A 15,874-nucleotide genomic window follows, 5' to 3' on the forward strand; every position below is an offset into this window, starting at 1 on the left:
CGCCTCGCGAAAAGCCTCTTCTTTTGAATTGACTTTCTTCAGCAGAGACTTCATAGACTTGATGGCTGCCTCGGCCAAACCATTGCTATGGGCATTGTATGGGGAGGAAGTGTCGTAGCAAATGAAGTGTAAATTGCAAAACTCCTCAAATTTTTGGCGGAATTGTGGCCCATTGTCACTCTTAAGCCAAGCTGGAAACCCAAACTCCAAAAACCAACTCAACAAAGTGCGGCAAATGGTTTCAGTTGTGAGAGAATGAAGACGAGCCACCATGGGAAAACCGCTAAATCGGTCTACCAAAAGAAGAAAATGGCGACAATCTATTTCAAACAGATCCACGGAAACCCATTCCATCGGGAAAAAAGCTGCCCCCAATTGGATCGGCTCAAATGGTTGAGACGGCAGAGCCTCTAAACAGACAGGAAAGCTAGCAATCTTGACTCGGATTTCGTTCAACATATTTGGCCAACTGTAGAGCTGGCGGGCTAATGTGTAATTTTTGGTCATTCCAGAATGTGATGAGTGGATAAGATCAACCAGGCGAGACCTGGCCGGTGTGGGAACAACTAGGCAAGATCCATGGAGGATCAAATTGCCTTTCAGACGGAGATCATTGAAAATTGACAAAAAATGTCTCAGAGACGGGAGTAAATTGCCAGTGCGAACACATTCACGAAGATTGCGATACTCGTCATCTTCGTTGTTTTGTATGAGGGATAAAGCCGGATCAGTCGTGTCGATAGCAGCACACACGTCAATATCCAGATCAGAATCGGAAGGGAAAAATGGTGCACGGCTCAAGGCATCGGCAATTTAGTGTGTTTTGCCAGATGATTATTTCCCGAACGCGTGAAATGATCTTTGTGCGTCCGGATGGATGCTCTAATGGTCCCCATGGTCATGTTTTAGATCTGGATCCAAACAAATGCGAGTGGGCAATCGCCCAACAGCCTCGGTTATTGTATGGAGGGCACCAAGAAACACGACCTAACCAACGGTGATAAAGAGGGGAAGGAGATTCTTTCGTTAAAAATATTTTTGGGAGCAAACCCAACAACCTTCAGAAGAGAAAGATGCGTAGTCATGAGGATATAACACCCTTTTTGTAATCTATGAATGGCATGTCAATAAGTCGATTTACTATTGTCTGGATCAGCAATGCAGGATCATCAAAGACTCGACGAATCTGGTTGACTGCTTTCTCAAAGTTGTTTTCAATTTCTGGAAGATATTCCACCAATTGTAGAGCTTGTCCCTTCACAACCCGCTTCAATTCTTGAAGGAGTTCTATTGGGCCCTTGCCGATCTCCTTCAATCTGGCCTCCGCCCTCTCCCATTGAAGCTGGAAAGTAGTGAATCCGAGGACATCTTCTCCATCAAAGGCTCGAACTACTTTTGTTACGTCGTATTGTATGCCAATGACGGCTGCCAGCTGGGGGTTGATCCCCCTCGAGCTACCTCCACTTTGAGAAGAATTATCACTAGGTTGGCCATGATCACTGTAACTGAACTTGTCAACTAGGCAAATTTTTTATTCTTTCGCCCCTGAACACCTAACGGATTTTCAGTTTGGTTTTAGACCCAAGCATTCATCTATGCACGCAATACACAACTTTTTTAAGAATATGACCAACAATAGTGACCAAAAGTATTCGGTAGGAATTTTTGTTGACTTACAAAAAGCGTTTGAAACTGTTAATCATGCTGTCCTTCTTGAAAAATAGCACGATATGGATTCAGTAACAATGTTGTTAAATGGGTCCAACATTACTTGTCCGAAAGATATCAATGCGTAGAAGTAGGAAATACTTAATCAAATATAAAAATGTTGACTTGTGGAGTACCCCAAGAGAGTATCCTGGGACCACTTTTGTTTCTAATCTATATTAACGACCTCCCTCAAGTGACGGATTTCAAAATTACTATGTTTGCAGACGCTACCACCTTTCAGCATTTTGGTAACAATTTAAAGGAGATGGAAGAAGAGGCAGGCCAGTGGTTCAAAAAATTAGGTCAATATTTCAAGAACAATAGGTTGAGTTTAAATATGAAAAAAAAAACAAGATTAGTCTTGTTCAGTCCTAGGTGTAAAGCGGTTGATTTCAATATTTCTCTAAACGGACGCCTCTTACAACAAGTGGGCCAAGGACGAACTGAACAGACGGTCAGGTTCTTAGGTTTAAATCTTGACGAAAATTTGAATTGGAAATATCACATGCAGCAATTGGGTCACGGTATTAGAAAACTGGTATTTTCGTTTTATGTAGCAAAGAACGCAATACCCTTAAAGCTGCGGTGCGTTCTCTACAATACACTAATTAAAAGCAAACTAGAGTACGGACTTGAATACTTTGGGGGAAGCTATGGTGTACAGGTTTTGGCCTTTCTCCAAAAGAAGGCAGTCAGATGGATTGAAGGGACAAGAGCCAAATCCCACACCAGTCCAATCTTCAAGAAATGGAATATAGTAAAGATTGACGATTTGGTACAAGTGAAACAGGTAGCATTTATGTTCAATTCCCTGAGCGGGAACGTTCCGGCGGTTGTGAATCAGTACACTCACAAATAATCGGGCTGTCTTTGACTTGCCCTTATTCCGACTGTTATGGTTCCAGAAACTCCCCAACTACCAGTTTCCTAAGGCCTGGAACACGTTTTTTCACGAAATGAACTCCTTAATGGACAATAACCTTTCGACCAGGCAATGGACCTCATGTATGACAGAAATAATCACGCGCTCATCCTCAACAGTTTGTAACATACGAAATTGCTACTCTTGCGGAGGATGAACATTCATGGACTCTCGCGACTCAACTAAGGAAAAATTCCACATAGTCATTCGAGGCTACCTGTCTCCTCGGTCCCACGACAATGTAACCATTAGTTTGAACGTGCCCTCCTAACTGTATGTCCAAGACGACGAAGGTCCCTGTTAATAAAAGCCCCATGGTTTATGAGGGACCAGGGGTGATGTAGGTAATATTTGTTCAACTCTTTTATCACATCTAGACCCTGAAATACAAATACAAACATCCAGACGCAGTTGCCTCAAAGTTGTTTATTGAGGATCAATAGAAGCACTTTCCGGGCTTCGCCTTCACCCTCAAAAGACGCTAAAATATCTTGCAAACAATTGTCCAGACTCTGATATTTCAACTCCAAATCACTCATTGTTTGAGTTAGGGTTCTAATGCGATGAATTCTGTCACTGTAGGTAGAACCGATTGTATTCAGTTCCTCAATATCCTCGCGTAAAGCATTGGCAACACGGGTGAATACGGCTTTAAAACCCCTTCGTCTCTTGATGGCTTGTATCCGATTGTCTGGATCTGCATGGCTTGACGGGGTGAGGCCCTCCAACGCGTGGGAACCACTGACATGATGCTCACGAATTGTAACGGCCAATGGATCTAGTGGATCACTCAAGAGGCAACACCTCCACATTGATTGATGTGAGACGATTCTCGATCGTTGTAGACAAGAGCTCCTTGTACTTCATTAAATGGACTATATAAATTAGGTTGTACTGTGCCCGTTTAAATCGGGGTCTTCGGCACACTTCCCCACCTCGGGAACAACCTCCAAAGTCGGATAACCAAATCGACCCGCGGATCCTCAACCGGAAACTATGTTACGGCTAAAATTTGCCGTGTCACTTGACAAGATGATCGAAGAACCATGTAACCTTTCCTGTGCTAGAATTAGCTTTCCAAATAAGTTAGTCCTAATCACAATTGAAGTCAGCCATTTTCACTTTTCACGTTTATTCTTACTGCCTAGCTCTTATCTAAAAACTCACGAACGAGTGCCAAAAAACGGGGAAGAAATAGACGATTTTCACGAAACTTCCCTGGAAACGTGACAGTGACATACATGATGTCAAGTTGGGTGTCCCTCAGGGCTCCATTTTGGGTCCTCTCCTTTTCATTATCTTCATTGCTCCGCTTCAGAAGCTTGGTAGTAGTAATGTCAGTATCTCTTCTTATGCTGATGATACAAAATTGGTAGTTGGTAGGAATAGTCAGGATTCCTGTTGTTTGGCAGAGGTCCTAGACCAAATCTACTCTTGGGTTGCTGCGAGTAACATGGCACTGAATGGAATGAAATTCCGCTCAATGACCTTTGGGTCGACGCCATTAGACACTCCCTATTAGATGATGAAGGTGAGGACATTGAGCAGGTCTCATCCATGAAGGATTTAGGTGTAGTCCTTCAAGATAATGGAAAGTTCGATGAGCATATCCAGTTGAAAGTTGGTAAGGCTTTTCAAACATGTGGTTGAATATATCGCACATTTAAGTCCAGAGATAGCATCACGATGTTAACTCCGTACAAGTCGATTGTTCAGCCGTATCTTGAATATGCCCTCTCCCATTTGGGCTCCAATTAATTCAACAGGTTTGCAAAAGCTCGAGCAGGTCCAAAGATGTTTTACTAGGATAATTGAGATATGAGAGAACTCTCGTACTGGGAAAGGTTAGAAAGGTTGAGATTGTAACGTATTCAGAGAAGGTACGAAAGGTATCTGATATTGTACGTTTTCAAAAGCATTCATGAGCTTTGTCCCAACCCAGAATTTAGGGTCAATTGTTGTAACCGTAGAGGCTTAATGTGCGTTTTGAGAGCACCTTCAAGCCCTCGAGAATCCAGGCTAGTTAAAACAATGAAGTTCACCTCTCTTCTCTCTCGGGCTCCTTCATTGTTCAATTTTGCTGCCCTCAAATATTCGTAGGGCTTATGTCGGCGTTGATTCAGTAGCAGGATTGAAGTCAGACTTGGACAAGTTTTTCACTAAAATCCTGATCAACCTTTTATTCAAGGATTAGCCAGATCAGCCATTTCCAATTCGTTGGTCGATCAAATAATATATTATAAATAAAAGTCAAGTAAAATTAATAATCTTCTCGTCTTGAACTGCTGGAATTCCAATCCCGGTAGCGGTTAGGAAGTCTGCAAAATTAAAAAAGAAATACTCCCTAAACATGATGTGTGTCGTAGACATAGAAAACCATAACTAGAATGCTCAAGTTCAACAGGAGCTGTACCGCATGAGCATGTTTTCAGGTCAGCTGACGCTGGTGGAAAAGGGACAAAGATATTTCGTTAAATCTCGCTTCAGGCAAGTTGAATTATTATCATGAAACGTTTGTTATTCCTCTTTAATCTAATTTCTTTTGAATCTTACAAATATACAGATAGAAAGAGTGGTAGAATAAAAAAAAAACATGCTTTTTAGGGCATATTACACGTAACATGTAAAAAAAGATTTGGACATTAGTAGAGAAATCATGTACTCTATTGATTGCCCTTGTTTAGCAACGCATCTCGAAAATCTCGAAAGTGTAACAAAATGTATCCGAAATTGCAACGCAATGATGAGGCATTCGGAATTTCGTTTCAATCTCCCAACAATATGCTTGATTGTGGGCGACATGATTGCGCCTATACGTAAACAAGGTAATTCCGACACCTCTGGAGGTGAGCCTGACCCCAGGCTTGTTCCTTGCGTTTCAGTTAAGTGTTTCCACCACATGGATGAAAACTTTAACTTGAGCCCCATTTTAACCTCTTCAAAATTTCGTTTCTAAAAATGTGGTTGGACAACTTACTCAAACCCGTTTTATGAAGCGTGCTGGACGAGAGCAATTGCTTGACAAGGAGTCTTATTAGGGGTTTCGACTCTGAATTTGGACGAGCCGTCAACGATTCAAATTTGCACCATAGTTTTCCTAAGTAGCTTGACTACGAATGAAACATTTTTTCCACCAGCGACAGCTGAGACGAAAATATGCGATCGCAGCGCCCTTGATCGATCTACTGTATATATGAAGTTATCTATGGTCGTAGACCACGTGGTTAAGATACGACATTTCACATGGCGGCACGCTGGATCTGCCCATGACGCCAAGATTTTCGGAGAATCGTCTTTGCAAGCTCACCTATTGGCCGATTTTGATACGGAGAGGCCCTTGGCACTCTTGGGAGATGAAGGACATGGGGCGGAAAATGTGATGCTACCCCCCGTTCGGGTCCAGAAAATAGCATCGGCACCTCCAGCTATGCGCCAAAAGATCCTTGCTCACAACAAGACTCACAAGAAGACTCGAATAAAAGTTCAACATGCTTTTGGTGTGCTAAAACAAGATTTCCAGTCCTTTTGTATGGGATAAGAAGCACCAAGCTTGCCAACATTCAAGCAATAGTATCCTCGGCCATTGTGATTCACAACCTTTTACTCTATCTGAAGGAACCCAGCCTCTCCACGTTACAGTCAGAGAGAGACTACCATGAAGAGCTCTCTCGTTTCGATCTCGACCAACAGCTCTCTCGCCATGGTAGGGAAAAGTTTCGTTTACGAAACACAATTATTAATATATTTTTATAAATCAAGTAAATCAAAACTTGAAAATAAAACCCTTTTGTAATAGTTCGCCGGAGAGTGCCAAAGCTTGTAGAGGATTGACCCAAGGGTAAAGAAATTCTGGGAGGATATTGTTTCATTTGGGACAAGGTAAACTTAAAACCGTGACGGACTTCGCCTGTATTTTGTTTTGATAAAAGCATAGAGAAAAATTTCAGACAAAGATAAGCAGATTATCTCAGAAATAACCTTGAAGGCATGTTCGAGAGCTTTGAAAGTCAGTGCCAATGGCCAAGAAATACATACATGGAAGACCAAACAAATCAAATGACCTAATATTCTAAGCTGTTAGGGGCTAACAAATAGTTATTATGAAGAACTCAGTGCTGTCCTACGACGAACTCAAAAAAAGTATATGAAACTACGGCAACAGATGGTTATCAAAACTACAGGGCTGCCACAAGGTACACTGGCACTTAGAAATGTAAATAGTTCTAAAACAATATCAGATACATTCATCAAACTTTTTTATGATGATGTTTGAACTGTCATCAACCTTTCTTATTAGCAAAATTATACATTTGGCCTCCTTTTCCACGAACAATTTGACTGATACGTTTTGAAACTCCATTCACTGTGGCACGTTAGGCTGCCACATAATACCCCGGCAATTAGAAATGCAAATAGTGCATAAAAAACGTTTGATGCATGCATCAAAATTTTTATGGTGATGTTAGAACTGCCATTAACCTTTCTTGTTTGTAAAATTATTCATTTGACCTCCTTTTGCACGGACAATTTGATTGATACGTTTTGAAACTCCTGTCACTGTGGCGAGCACAGCTTTAATGGTGATATTTCCCAAGCAGCCTTTAATCCTCTTTCGAGTGCCTCCACATTTTTATATGATCCTTAGGAGCGCTTTTCCTCCAAAAATTGGAGGCCAATCCAACTTGCCAATTTGAGCCACAGTGGATTTACAAGTGCTGAAACTTATCGCCGGCGAAGTTTGTAGCTACCCTGTAGTCTTTGGATCCAATCCCGCTTCTTTCTCCGCCTTGATTGTCAACGCTCTTTCTCGACGAACCCGAAATTTTGAAGACATCACCTCGAGGTCAACGAAGTCGGCCGCATTTTTCCGTACAATATCGAACAATTTGACTTCGTGTGGAAATCGGCTATTGAATTGGCATTTTTCGTCTGTGGCTTTTTTCTCTAGGGTGTTTTTGTACATTACAGCAGCTTGTATTTCCAATTCCAGAATCTCTTGTTTTATCTAAAATGCAGAAGTATGGTGTGAAAAGGAAAGCAAATCAAGGAATCTTATTTCTTGGTCGGAAAATAGTCTGAAAAGAAAGTTTCGAGCCCATTTACGTTTTAGGTCTATGTGTTGCACAACTAGAAGCAAAAGCTACTGGGTCAATTACAAACGAGTAAGTGAGCAAAGGTGTCAAAAAGTGTTAGGGGTTAGACTGGACGATGCATTGGAAGTAATGATAGGAATTAATTCAAATTCAAAATGTTGGTGACATTTCCATAGGTTCGAAACTTTCATATTGTACTGTGAAAAAAGTAGTAACTAAAGACAACACAAAAAATCACCTTGTGCTGATTGCTTAAAAAGTTAGCCTCCATTATTCCTCGATTTTCAATGAAATGCCCCGCTATAGTTGATGATGCTTTGGCTCGCCTATTGCCTCGGCCTCGATTGCGGCCCCTGCTCCCACCTCGGCCGCGAGTGGGTAAATGGTCTTGAGTGGTTTCGTCATTTGGACTTGCAGAACGAGATCTGGGAAAAATGTGAAGAAGTCACTTCTAAGACAAAAACAATATTTTCGATTTCTTGCAAAATGCTGTCAGGCCATATTTAATAACCTTTAGTTCACAAATGAAAGAATTAAAGATTGCAAATTACTGTTCTAAGATATATAAGGGAATCCAACATCGAATTTTACCAAAATGAAGAGGTATCTGGAGTACAGTTTTGATCTCTGGAATGGCTATGGAGTGGAAAATTTGGAAGCTAAAACTTAGCTACCTAGATAAGACTTTAGAGCAAAAATTAAGAAGTGATTTGCGACTTTTTAGAGGGCAAATCAATGATAAATGGCTTATTTTTCAACAAGGGACAGACTCAAAAACACGATTTTCCTGAGTTCAAACCCGTGCCCCCTAAAGATATTTCTTTCTTTTTTTGGCAAGTTTTGCTTTATGAATGGATAAGGTAGCCAGACATATTTCAGGAGCGGCAACAATACACAAACATTATGAAGGCAAGGTCAAATCATCTCGGTTATTACCGGCTTAGAGCGGTATACCTGGCAGGCGTAGATGGGGGTAGGGTAACATTGATCGTGTCGTTGAACTGTTCTTGTAGGATAAGTCTTTGACCTGTAGTCAAGTCAAAGGAAACCGTGGTATCTTGGCCTAAGAAAAAAGAAAACTTGACAAGTTTCAATGCTTGTATTCCTTTAACTCGGTGACAATTACTTACTTTCAATGCTGGCTGTTGCTGGTTCAATGTTTTGATCACTCTCGTTTTCAACACTATATTTCGTTTTGTTTGTTTCATTGTCTTACCCAAAATGAAACGGCATCAGTTCGTCGTCCTCCGCAAAGATTAGACTAGCTGAAGAGATTTCTGGGAAGCAGGCCTTATCTTGAAATTGACATTGGTTGAGTGGCAAAGGTCCTGATTGTGGTTCACGTTGAATTTGGGGCTCCTCTGGCTGTATTTCGTTTTGATTTGTCAATGGGCGTGGAAAAGGGTCGGTCCTTTGAGATGTTGTCAACTCAGAAGTTCGTTTTCGAGGTCTTGTTGTTTAGGACGAGGTCAAATTGTGTTTCCGAATCAAAACGTGATTCTAATTCGGTGTTATCTCCGGCCTCATCCAAAACTTGAGCCTTAAAGCTACTCAGTTCTTTTGACTTGGTTGGCGCTCCTCCGCCTGTTCGCTTTAACTCCTTGATGCGGTCCATGGAGTACGGAAGTAGTGGAGAGGAAATCTCTCTGAAACCTCGCTAGAAGACGTTTCAGTTTTGTGATACCTTCTAATCGAGTTGCTTGACCATGAAGATGGAATTCATTGAGCACTCTGTCAGTGGGAATGCATCTGGTCAGGAAGTAACGCATAGCTCTACAAAACCTCGCTAGAAGACGTTCGATCTTCGACCGAGCTTTCCACTCCACTACTGACGTACTCCATGTGCGGTCTGACTTTTTCCTCCAAGCTCTTAACTTTATGTATTCCGTCCGCCAACCAGGGGTGAAAGGTCCTGACTTGTTGAATTCCCATGGTGAACGGAAACATGGAACTCTTGACCCAAGCAATAGGTAAAAATACCGTAATAGCTCTCAAAGATGGAAAGCACCTAGTATATGTGCTTCAATTTCTTAGACCTATCTTAAGGCCTCCGGTTTTAACCCTAATCAGGGCACACAATCAATAGTTCGAGCTTCCTTTATCAGGGCGTCAAACAATCATCAATTGACTAAGGATACAAATCGCTAGCTACTTCTACTCCCCACGGTTCCAGATCAATCTCAGATGTATGGCATACACTTGGGCCAATCTTCAAGGCTAGCTATCCTAGTCTAAATGCGTCTATCAAAGTAGACCTCTTTTCTAGAGCCTAACTACTGATTTCTGCTACAAGAGTGATGAACTTCGGTTACAGTTGAATACAAATCACTTGCTACCTCTACTCCCTACGATGCCAGCACGATCTCGGTCGTCTGGGAAATCCAAGCTCCCTCTTCAAGGCAAACTGCACACTTCAATCTACTATATTCATGAAAGAACACACCGCCTATCAGCTGTCTAGCTCCGGTAAGAAAAGTGGGGGAATTGTTGGCCCAATGGAAAAGGGTATATTCACATGTGAAACAATTGGTTAATAATTACTGCACGATGTCTGGCGTGATGGTCTAATGGAGATCCTCGGATGATGTCCACTCGACGGGATTGAAGGTCCACTAACAGAGTGATGACGAAGTGCTTTACACAGACTCGGCACTTCCCAGGTCCTCTTGCTCTTGTGAAAGGCTTCCTGGGTTTCCTACTCCCATACGATGACGATCTCTGTCCTTCGAAACGGTTCCCACTTCTTGGCACCACAACAATGGCAAAGTCCCAGCACTAAGCAATGGCAGGTGGTTCGTCCTCGGAGAGGTTCAAAACCTGACTTCTCTCCTCGAGCTCCAAATTACAGCTTCTCTCCTCGAGATCCAAAATGTCACTGTCCTTCTTGAAGGGTGATGTGTAACTGTCGGTTCTAACACATTCCTCATTGGATCTGAGAGGGTTGTGAAAAGCGGTTGTGGAAGACCGGAATTTTCTGTTTCTCGGCCCTTTAAACATGTAGCCGACATTCCTCACCCCTGGTTATAGCTGGGCTGACTACCCCCTCGGGTACTGGAGCTTTTCCTTGGTGATAGGAAGGGCGTAGAGATTGATTTTTGATACGACCGTTTCCTGTGACATTGTTCATCTATGATGAAGGGCTGGAGTAGCTACTTGCGATGGATTACGACGTCTTTTCATATTACATATGTCTTAAAAGATCAACAACCGCGCTATCACACATGTACGGCATAAGATGACAAACTTGAGTGGTTTGACCGAACCGTGTTAATCAAAGACAATCTTGGGCCGGTTCTACACTTTACAGGTTCACTGAGGACAAAGACACTTCAGGGCAAGCCCAAAAGAGAGTTCAAGTATAGCCGAGTACAGCACATAGGTGTACTCACGGACCCTGAGTATACACTTAAGTGTACTCCGAGTGGACTCGAGTGTACTCAAGTCCTACTATCGTAAATACGTAACAAAAATGTGAATGTCACGTACCAATTCAAAAACGATTAGAATCGACTATGCTTGAAGCACACTAACCATATCGAATTAATACACTTAAAATTCCACCTACAGTTAGGTAGAGGTAAATGATGAAAACCTTGGTTATTGCAGTAGTGTGGGTGGGTCAGATTTAACACATCTTTTGTCAGCTCCCATCGTCGATGGCATTAGGCTGGGAGCCAAACAAAGGCATGTGACCAACAATAATCCAAAGGGATGTCGGGCCAAGGACAATCAGGTGTAAGCAAGTCCTTGACCGGGAAGGACAACTTGTGCCCGGACATCACCGCCTGAGAGGTCAGGTTCCCAGCCCTGTTGGAAACTAACCTTGCCGGTCCAATGGTGAGAGGCTCGGTTTCACATAAAAAATGTGTCCATGCATCGTTGGTATATTGGGGCACACACAGGTATTGTTTGAAGAACTTGGTGAAGGTGGAATCGGCAGATTTGAGGACAGTTTGGGCGGAGTTGGGAAGCCAAAGGTGAAGGCTGTAGAGCAAAATTGGGTTGATCCAATTCAGGAAGGGTTGAAGAACTATTGGAAGGGGAAGATTCTTGATGGGAAGTCTACTGCACATGTATCCGATCCTGGCCCTGGCCTTGGTATTGCGGACTGGAGGTGATTGCTGAAGGAGAGTTGGGTGGAGAAGGTGAAACCGACATAGTTGAAGTACTTGACGATTTAAATCGGACTATTTCACTTTTAAGTGTATCCATGAGCTGACCCAAGAATTCTTCCAATCATGGACAGCCACCCCAGAGCTGGAACGGCAACTGATGTACATGAAGAGAGCATATTTAACAAACAGCGAGGGAGAAAAGCCTCAGAAAGTGAATCCAACCATTTTGTCTGAAACGATCAATCGATCATTGTGAAATCTTGGTTTGTTACTGTCGTGGGTGAACATGTTCTTGGGATGGTCGACATGTGCTCAGCCCCAGAGTACAAGTCCGGATACCGACCTTTATAAGCCAAAAAAAGGCTCGCCAATCCTCCCCCGGGATTTACGCTATCATTTCGAAATCGAATCCGTGGAAAATATGCTCACACGACAACGAATAACATAGGAAAGGCGAGAAAGCATCAAGGCTTCTGCTGGCACCCATTTTACCACTGGTGCCATAAGTCCATAGAGTCCCGTGAGTCCCTTAACCATCTGTAAGATATATTCTGAGGATCTAACCGCTTCAAACAATTGTCCTGACCAACACACGACAATGACCAATATTGTGGACTTGAACAAGCGATTCAATGCCAAAGTCAATGAACCTACCAACGATGTTAGGTTGAAAACACACAATGAGGAAGAAGCTAACGAGGGGGCTTCACTAAGTTAAAGAAGATATTCAGAGCGGATGTCATGTCCAGCCTTGCTTGTAACAAACTCGTATCTTAACATGCGTGAATAAACCCCTTGCCAAAGAGAGAGCAAGACCATGCCAAAGCAGAAGCCCGATCGATTTAAAGCTCAGAAAAACCGGGCCCGGAGTGAATATTACTGTTTCTTGAGAGAGAAGAGCAGGTGCCAGTCTAACGAACTTGGGTCAAGATTAGGATGGTTTGGGCAACCCGCCGGAGTCAACTAATACATTCCTTGCAGGCAATTGCTGGAATCAGATAAAGTTATCAAGTTGAAGTGAATGTTGAAGTTTTCAAACTAGACGTAAGAGACGTGAAGAAGGTGTTCAATCAATCACAACTTATGGAAAGAGATTACTGAAGTAGCCTTGTAGTAGGTTCCAGCCATCAATTTCAACCCATCTGAACATCTCTAGAACCTTGAGGGTGAAAATATTTTCTTTGATTAGATTTGATACTTGTTGGATCAGTGTCAAGGTGAGGTCATGTACAGTTCTTGTTCAGAGCTTATCACACAAGGAAGTGAACCTCTTTTTTCATCATTTGATGGTGACCCAAACAGCGAGTCTGGAAAAATTTATTTGTCTTCTACAACTGAATTGGGGTTCTCTCGGCCCATTAATCTGTTATGACCTTGTTGCATTCAGGCATTTTAAAACGAGACAATGAGATTGGCAAGAAAGTGATCCTGAAGATCAAACATTCCAGAGCGTTTTTTGCCGAGACTCTCTGCTACTTATCATATATTTGCCATCAAATACTTGCAATTGTTGAATGAAGCCTATTGTGCCAACAGCCATATGTGCATAAGGGAAAAAAGCCTTGGGATTTGTTCGACCTGACCTCCTGAACCTGATTTTGTTTCTGTTTTGGAGCTCGCTGAGAACAGATGCATTTTGTTTGCTCTCGTTCTTATCTCCCAGGAATTTCGAACCAAGGTGTGACTTCCTCTGTTGCTCCTTGGTTGCTGTGCACGTGTAGTGTTCGTGGTGTTTGTGTGTGGGTGAATGAATGGGAATTGCCATTCATTCACTCAATTAGGTTTGGTTTTTCACGGCTCTTTGGTAAGACGTAATTACTTTAAAACCTAATAAGTTTATTGCTCATTTATGTTTATGTCTAGCTTTAGCAGTTTCTTTCTGATTTGTAGTGTAGTTTTTCTAGTTCCAAATCGTTATGTGTAGTTCTTCAGTTTGATTGTATTGGTCCTTTAGAGTTAGAATTTATTGTTCATTACTGTATTGATTTATTTTGTGTTCGACCAGTTAGTTGAGTTTATTTCTGTGTTTTCTTGTTGATGTCCTAGTTTACATATGTTCTTGATTCCTTGCTTTTCTCTGTCACTTACTTCTTGTTTACTATCTCCATCTTTGATTTGTATGTTAGTTTGATGTTAAAGTATTTCATTCCTATTTTGCTCTGTTGTCCTGTATCTCAGGACAAGATTGCACAGCTTTTTTAGTTCTTTTCTTCTCTTTTTCTTGGCTTGTTGATTTTGTTACTAATAGATAGTTCCTCCTGCATTCATGATGGAAGCTATTTTAGGAAAAGTCAGCAAAGAGGCTAGACAATGTTTGGACCTGGTCTTGGCTGGAAAGGACCCTTCCATAGTCAATAAGCCGTTTGTTATAGAGGCTTTAGTTGCTCTGGTCAATGAAACCAGGGTACTGCTTGAAGAACAGGCTCACCCAGTAGTTGAGAAGTCGACTAATTTGACCAACGTAGAAGTTGAAGTAGTATCTCCTCTTGAAAAAGCGCAGGAAAAGACAGTTGTAGAGAAAATAGTCTGTCCTGTTTATCGAAAGCAGCCTTGTCCTGAAGAAGGAAAAGGCTGTCAGTTTGACCACCCTAAATGGTGTCAAAACCTTCTCAAGTTCGGCCTTGAGAAATACAATAGAAAAAAGGGCTGTTCAAATTGTCCTTATTTTCACCCGTACATGTGCCGTCAGTCCATGAAACTTAAGACGTGCTTTAATGTACGGTGTACCTCCGTCCATGTAGAAGGGACGCAAAGAAAGGCGAGAAATAGGATAGCTCAGTTTCGTAGTTTTAGAGCTGACCCTATTCCTAAACCTAATCCCACCCCACCCCCCTTCCTTAACCCATTTAGCTTCCTCCCTCCCTCTCCTCCTACCCCCCATCCTCTCTCCAAATTCCCTCCTCTTCCTTCAAATACCCAATCCACCCCTATTCCTATAAACACTCTCCTCCCTAATATTCCTTGCCCCAACATATTCCCAAATTCCCGATTAGCTCATGCTTTGCCTCCAGTAGAACGTAGCTTTGTTGATAAGAGGAGTTTTTTACGATTGGAGAGGATGGTCCAAGATCTTGTGAACTTGGTCCGTTGAAAGAGAGGCCCGTAAAGGGGCTATATTTGAACGTGCCTTGTCTGATTTCTAAAAAAGACAGCACAAAAGTTAAGATCTTAGAAGAACTAGCCGTTGAGAGAGAGATCTCGTTCATCTCTATAAGAGAAACCTGGCTTCGGCCAGGGGTCTTAGATGAAGAACTAACCACAGTTGATTTCAAGTTAGTTCGTTGTGATAGGAGACGCCCTGATAATCCCATATTCGCACATGGGGGTGTATGCCTCTATTTTAGGAATGTTTTGCACATTAGTCATATAAAATTGTCTAATGGAGAAGTAGAGCTGTTAGTTTGTCACCTCCAAGGTCTTGATCTGTCCATTGTATCAATATATAGGCCCCCTCCTGTTCAGTAAGCTCTTTTACTTGAGCTCTCCAATTCACTGGAAATGAGTTGGATCTGGCAGTTTGCTCGAAGGTTTTCTTTGTAGGGAACTTTAATTTTCCGGCTAGCGTTGTAGAGTGGGAGGTTAGTCCTGATTGGTATATTCCCATTTCGAAATCGACATCTCAGTCGTTCGAAAAGCCGGAAGATTTCGCGATCTTGCGCAATTTCTCCCAGCACGTTGGTGTAGCCACTAGAGAGAATATCGTTCTCGACTTGGTCTTTTCCAATGACCCTGATCTGATCCAGTATGTCCATGTGACACCTACTAATCTGTCAGATCATCGTGTCTCGAGATAGGGTCGACCATTACTCAAAAGCCGGCGTGCTCTAGAGTAAAACCGGTCAAAAAGTCGGTCTGGCTAAGGTCAAGTTCAAAGATGAACATTGGCCGTTGATTATAGAAAGATTAGAAGAAATTGACATGATTTCAATTCTGAAACAGGAATCGTCCCAGATGCAGCCATTGATAAGTTAGTTTCAGTTTTTAAGGAAGTTTGCTCCAGTTTAGCAATCTCTGAATGTATTCTGATAGGTGGT

General features: G+C 42.2%; 1 long non-coding RNA gene across 2 annotated transcripts in view; it reads right to left on the bottom strand.

The window, feature by feature from the left end:
• Positions 1–6,238: 6,238 nt before the first annotated feature.
• LOC131882459 (uncharacterized) overlaps positions 6,239–15,874 on the bottom strand; it is a 15,732-nt gene continuing 6,096 nt past the window's right edge. Inside the window, exons 2-4 of one of the 2 annotated variants that reach the window (XR_009373486.1) lie at positions 8,680–12,377; positions 7,964–8,150; positions 6,239–7,637 (exon numbers count right to left, since the gene is read on the bottom strand). This is a non-coding gene — a long non-coding RNA (uncharacterized LOC131882459). Of the gene's footprint in view, positions 7,638–7,963; positions 8,151–8,679; positions 14,204–15,874 lie in introns of those variants that run through there. The other variant, XR_009373485.1, reaches the window with a different exon arrangement.

Source organism: Tigriopus californicus, chromosome 6 (genome assembly GCF_007210705.1).
Source record: "Tigriopus californicus strain San Diego chromosome 6, Tcal_SD_v2.1, whole genome shotgun sequence".
Lineage (NCBI taxonomy): Eukaryota > Metazoa > Arthropoda > Copepoda > Harpacticoida > Harpacticidae > Tigriopus > Tigriopus californicus.